Here is a 6,741-nt window from a genome sequence, read left to right as displayed (position 1 = left end):
CAATGAAAGGCATTACATAATAATAAAGGTATCAATCCAACAAGAGGACATAATAATTGTCAGTATCTTCACACCCAATGTGTAGTACCTAAATACATAAAACAAATATTAATGGACATAAAGAGAGAAATTGATAGTAATACAATAATACTTAGGGATTTTAACACTCCACTTGTATCAGTGGGTAGATCATCCAGACAGAAAATCAATAGGGAAATAATGTCTTTGAATGACACATTGGACCAGATGGACATAACAAATATGTACAGTACATTTCATCCAAAAACAACAGAATACACATTCTTTTTGAGTGTACATGGAACATTCTCCAGAATAGATCACATATTAGGCCATAAAACAAGCTTCAATAAATTTAAGAAAATAGAAATCATACCATGCATTCTTTCCAACCACAAAGGATGAAACTAGAAATAAATCACAAGAAAAAAGAAAGAAAGAAAGAAAGAAGAAAGAAAGAAATTAAGAAAGAAAGAAAGAAAGAAAGAAAAAAGAAAGAAAGAAAACAACTGGAAAAAAAAGTGGAAGCTAAACAACATGATACAAAACAACCAATGGGCAATCAAAAAAGAAACAATCAAAGAAGAAATCAAAAAATACATGGAGACAAAAATGAAAACATAATGGTCTAAAATCTCTGAGACACACAAAAGCAGTTCCAAGAGGGAAGTATATAGCAATACAGACCTCCCGCAAGAAAGAAGAAAAACCTCAAATAAACAATCCAACTTTACACTTAAAGGAACTAGAAAAAAAAAGGACAAAGCCCAAGATGAGCAGAAGAAAGGAAATAATAAAGATCACAGCAGAAACAAATAAGATACAGACAAAAAAGAAAATTAAAAAAAGAGGAAGGAAGGAAGGAAGGGAGGGAGGAAGGAAGGAATTAAGGAAACTAAAAGCTGGTTCTTTGAAAAGATAAAAAAAATTGACAAATCCTTAGGGGCGCCTGTGTGGCTCAGTTGTTAAGTGTCCTCCTTCGGCTCAGTTCATGGTCCCAGGGTCCTGGGATCGAGCCCTGCATTGGGCTCCCCGCTCCGCGGGAAGCCTGCTTTTCCCTCTCCCACTCCCCCTGCTTGTGTTCCCTCTCTCTCTGTCAAATAAATAAATAAAATCTTTAAAAAAAAAATGACAAATCCTTAGATTCATCAAGAAAAAAAAGACACAAATAAAATCAGAAATGAGAGAGGAGAAGTAACAATTGATACCACAGAAATGGAAAGGATTATAAGAAAATACCATGAAAAATTATATGCCAACCAACCGGACAACCTAGAAGAAATGAATAAATTCCAAGAAACATACAATCTTCCAAAAATGAGTCAGGAAGAAATAAAAATCTGAATAAGCTGATAACAAATAATGAAATTGAATCAGTAATCAAATAAACTACCAAAAACTAAAAGTCCAGGACCAGATGGTCTCAAGTGAATTCTACCAGACATTTAAAGAATAGTTAATACTTATTATCCTCAAACTATTCCAAAAAATAGAAGAAATAAAGCTTCCAAGTACATTCTATGAAGCCAGCATTACTGTGACACCAAAACCAGACAAAGATGGCACAAAGAAAACAACAGGCCAATATTGCTGATGAACACAGATGCAAAAATCTTCAACAAAATATTAGCAAACCACATACAAGAGTACATTAAAATGATAATTCACATGATCAGGTAAAATTTACTCGTGGGATGCAAAGATGGTTCAATACTTGTAAATCAATCAACATCATACAGCACATAAACAAAATGAAGGACAAAAATCATATGATCATCTCAATAGATGCAGAAAAAGAATTTGACAAGATTCAACATATATTCATGATAAAAACTCAACAAAATGGGGATCGAGGGAAAATACCTCAACATAATAAACACCATATATGAAAAAAATCACAGCTAACGTCATCCTCAATAGTGAAAAACAGTTTTTCCTCTAAGGTCAGGAACAAGACAAGGATGTCCATTCTTACCACTTTTAGTGCTAGAAGTCCTAGCCACAGCAATCAGACAAAAAAAGAAATGAGATATCCATATTCATAAAGAATTTAAACTATCACTCTTCATAGGTGACATGATACTATACATAGCAAATCGTAAGGATTCCACCAAAACACTACTGGAATTAATAAATAGAAGTAATAATTTTAGTAAAGGGCCAGGATACAAAATTAATACCCAGACATCAGTAGTGTTTCTATACACTAACAACAAATTTACAGAAAAATAAATTTTTAAAAAGCGATATCATTTACAATTGCACCAAAAGGAATGTGATACCTAGGAATAAATTTAAGCATGGAGGTGAAAGATTTGAACTCTGAAATCTGTAAAACACTGATAAAAGAAATTGAAGATGGCACAAACAAATGGAAAGATATCCCATGCTCATGAATTGGAAGAATTAATATTGTCAAAATGTCCACATTACCCAAAACAATCTACAGATTCAATGTAATCCTTATCAAAACACCAACAGCATTTTTTGCAAAACTAGGACAAACAATATTAAAATTTGTATGGAACCACAGAAGACCCTGAATAGCCAAAACAATCCTGAGAAAGAAGAACAAGGCTGGAGGTCACACAATTCCAGATTTCAAGATATACTACAATGCTATGGTAATCAAAACAATATGGTACTGGCACAAAAATAGATGCCTAGATCAATGGAACAGGATAGAGATCCCAGAAATATGGTCAGTTAATCTATGACATTTATATGATCAGTTAATCTATGACAAAGGAGGCAAGAATATACAATGGGAAAAAGATGGTCTTTTCAATAAATGGTGCTGGGAAAACTGGACAAAAACATGTAAAAGAATGAAACCAGACTACTTTCTAACATCATACACAAAAATAAACTCAAAATTGGTTAAAGACCTAAATGTGAAACTTGAAAGTATAAAAATCCTAAAAGAGAAGTCAAGCAGTAATTTCTCTGATGTCAGCCCTCTAAATACCTCTCCTAAGGCAAGGGAAACAAAAGTGAAAATAAACTATTGGGACTACATCAAAATGAGAAGTGTTTGCAAAGCAAAGAAAACCATTAAAAAACCCCAAACAAACAAAAAGACAACCTACTGAATGGAAGAAGATACTTGCAAATGATATATCAGATAAAGGGTTAATATCCAAAATATATAAAGAACTCATAAAACTCAATACCCCCAAAAAAATCTGAATAAAAAATGAGCTGAGGACCTAATAGACATTTTTCCAAAGAATACATACAGAAGGCCAACAGACACATGAAAAGATGTTCAACATCACTCATCATTAGGAAAATGCAAATCAAAACCACAATGAGATATCACCTCACAGGCAAGAGAAGACTAAAATCAAAAACACAAGAAAGAGCAAGTGTTGGTGAGAATGTGGAGAAAGGGGAACCCTTGTGCACTGTTGGTGGGAATGCAAACTGATGCAGCCATTATGGAAAACAGTAGGTAATTTCCTAAAAAAATTAAAAATGGAAATATGATATAATCCAATAATTCCACCATTGGGTATTTACCAAGGGAAAATGAAAACAGTAACTGGAAAAGATAAATCCATTCCTATGTTTATTGCAGCATTATTTGCAAGAGCCAAGACATGAAGTAACCTAAGTGGCCATTAATACATGAATTCAGAAGGAAAATGTGGTATATATATACAATGGAACCATAAAAAGGATGATCATGACATTTGAGACAACATGGATGGACCTAGAGGGTATTATGTTAAGTGAAATAAGTCTGACTGAGAAAGACAAATACCATATGATTCCAGTCATAAAATGAAATCAAAAAAAAAAAAAAAAGGCAGAATCAGAACTATAAATACAGAGATCAAATTGATGGTTGCCAGAGGAGAGAGGTGGGGATTTGGGGGAAAATGGGTGACAGGGAGAGGGAGCTACAGGCCCCCAGTTGTGGATTGAGTAAGTCACAAGAATAAAGAACAGAGCATAAGGAATACAGTCAATGATATTGTAATAGCGATGTAATGGGACAAATGGTAATTATACTTGTAAACACAGCATAATGTACAAACTTGTTAAATTACTAAGTTATATACCTGAGACTAAAGTAACACCTGAAAAAAACAAAACAAAATAAAAAGATGTGTCTTAAGTGTCACTACCTTTGTAAATCTTTTCTGACGCATTAGCCAGACTACATTAGATGCCAAAGAACACTTTGAGCACATTTATCTCAACTGCTAGCACACAAGAAAAATCAGATTTCCTCCTCTTTCTTCTCCTTCTGGTTTTGAGCATGGTGAGGACAAGGCTAAACTTCTTACTTATCATTCAATTGTCAGCACCTAGAACTCAGTTTTAACTGTAGAAGATATTAAAATCTGGTTCCCACCTAGAAGCAGCTTCTCGGCTCCTTCTGGAACCTCTGTCAGGTTCAGCCTACTCGCCTCCACTCCGGCCTCCACCATGTCCATCAGGGTGACCCAGAAGTCCTACAAGATGTCCACCTCTGGTGCCCGGGCCTTCAGCAGCCACTCCTACACAAGCGGGCCTGGCTCCCGCATCAGCTCCTCCGCCTTCTCCCAGGTGGGCAGCAGAAGCAGCAGCTTCTGGGGTGGCCTGAGCAGCAGCATGAGTGTGGTCGGGGGCTACGGCAGTGGGGCCAGGGGTGTGGGGGGCATCACGGCTGTCTCAGTGAACCAGAGCCTGCTGAGCCCCCTTAAGCTGGAGGTGGACCCCAACATCCAAGCTGTGTGCACCCAAGAGAAGGAGCAGGTCAAGACCCTCAACAACAAATTTGCCTCCTTCATCAACAAGGTGAGGCACCTGGAGCAGCAGAACAAAATTCTGGAGACCAAGTAGAGACTCCTACAGTGGCAAAAAACCACTCAGAGCAACATAGACAACATGTTCGAGAGCTACATCAGCAACCTCTGGTGGCAGCTGGACACCCTGGGCCAGGAGAAGCTGAAGCTGGAGGTGGAGCTTGGCAACATGCAGGGGCTGGTGGAGGACTTCAAGAATAAATATGAGGAGATCAAAGAGCGTGCAGACATGGAGAATGAATTTGTCCTCATCAAGAAGGATGTGGAGGAAGCTTACATGAACAAGGTAGAGCTGGAGTCCCGCCTGGAAGGGCTGACCGATGAGATCAGCTTCTTAAGGCAGCTGTATGACGATGAGATCCATGAGCTGCAGTCCCAGATCTCGGACACATCCGTGGCGCCGTCCATGGACAACAGCTGCTCCCTGGACCTGGACAGTATCATAGCCGAGGTCAAGGCCCAGTACCTGGACATCGCCAACCGCAGCCGGGCTGAGGCAAAGACCATGTACCAAATCAAGTATAAGGAGCTACAGACACTGGCTGGGAAGCACGGGGATGACCTCCGTCGCAGGAACACAGAGATTTCTGAGATGAACCGGAACATCAGCTGACTCCAGGCTGAGATCGAGGCCCTCAAAAACCAGAGGGCTGCCCTGGAAGCAGCGATTGCTGATGCTGAGCAGAGTGGGGAGCTGGCCATTAAGTATGCCAATGCCAAGATGTCCGAGCTGGAGGCTGCCCTGCAGCAAGCCAAGCAGGACATGGCCCGACAGCTGCGTGAGTACCAGGAGCTCATGAACGTCAAGCTGGCCCTGGCATTGAGATTGCCACCTACCACAAGTTGCTGGAGGTTGAGGAGAGCCAGCTGGAGCCTGGGATGCAGAACATGAGTATCCATACTAAGACCACCAGTGGCTACTCAGGTGGCCTGAGCTCGGCCTATGGGGGTCTCACAAGCCCTGGCCTCAACTATGGCCTGAGCTCCTTCCAGTCCAGTTTCAGCCCTGCTGGTTCCTTCAGAGGTGGGGGTTCCTCCAAGTCTGTGGTCGTGAAGAAGATCGAGACCCGTGATGGGAAGCTGGTGTCTGAAACTTCTGATGTCCTGTCCAAGTGAACAACCACGGTGGTCCCTCCTAGCTTCCCCACTCTTGTGGCTGCCATAGAGCCTTTGAAGGGAAAGGAGCTGTGCCGGGAGCGTTAGGAACAGGAGAGCCACCTAAGACTCAGCCCTAGTCCTCAGCCTATCCTTGGGGGGAGTCTACTGCCCTGGGTACCCCCTCTTGTCCATGCCCCCAACTAAAATCCAATTCAAGTGTCTTTTCCCAAATAAAGCCTCAGCTGGCTCTGTCAATCCCCCCCCCAAAAAAAAGATATTAAAATCTGAACTAATAAATAAAAGAATAAATTAATGACTCTAATAATAATCTCTATTAAATTGGACATAAAAAAGTTAATGACCAACATTTTATTTCTCAGGTCTACAGTATACCAAAGCTGTAAAAAATATATGAAGGATGTCATGATGGGGATAGTGGTGTATATAAAGTTCATATTATACAATTTGTTGTTACTTAGAATTATTTAATAAATTGACTGTCTAAAGACTAGAGATAGTTTACTTAATTAAATCTATTTAACGCAGTCACCAGAATAGCAGAACAACAGATGTTTCTTCCTCTTCAAACTTGTGTTTTTTGTTATGTAATAGAGTTTAGATGGATCATATATGTGTAGCTTTGTGTAAGAGGAATAAGGGGAAAGAAACAAGCAAATGCAAAAAATATCTTTTCTATTTTATGATTTGATATTGCTAGCAATTTTTTATAGCCTTCAGTGGTCTAAAATATCATTTAAGGAAGAAAAATTAATGTTTAAAATATGTGCTTTATTAAGGGAACATTTTAAAACATCTACCCTTGGGGGCG

At 39.1% G+C, this 6,741-nt stretch overlaps 1 pseudogene; it reads left to right on the top strand.

Annotated features, from left to right (window-relative positions):
- The first annotated feature begins 4,300 nt into the window (after positions 1-4,300).
- LOC102729305 (keratin, type II cytoskeletal 8 pseudogene) lies at positions 4,301-6,131 on the top strand (annotated as a pseudogene).
- The last annotated feature ends 610 nt before the right edge of the window (positions 6,132-6,741 follow it).

Source organism: Leptonychotes weddellii, chromosome 12 (assembly GCF_054177405.1).
Source record: "Leptonychotes weddellii isolate Sample4059 chromosome 12, ASM5417740v2, whole genome shotgun sequence".
Lineage (NCBI taxonomy): Eukaryota > Metazoa > Chordata > Mammalia > Carnivora > Phocidae > Leptonychotes > Leptonychotes weddellii.
Note: the sequence above shows the minus strand (reverse complement) of the source record. Positions and strands in the feature narration are given on the sequence as shown.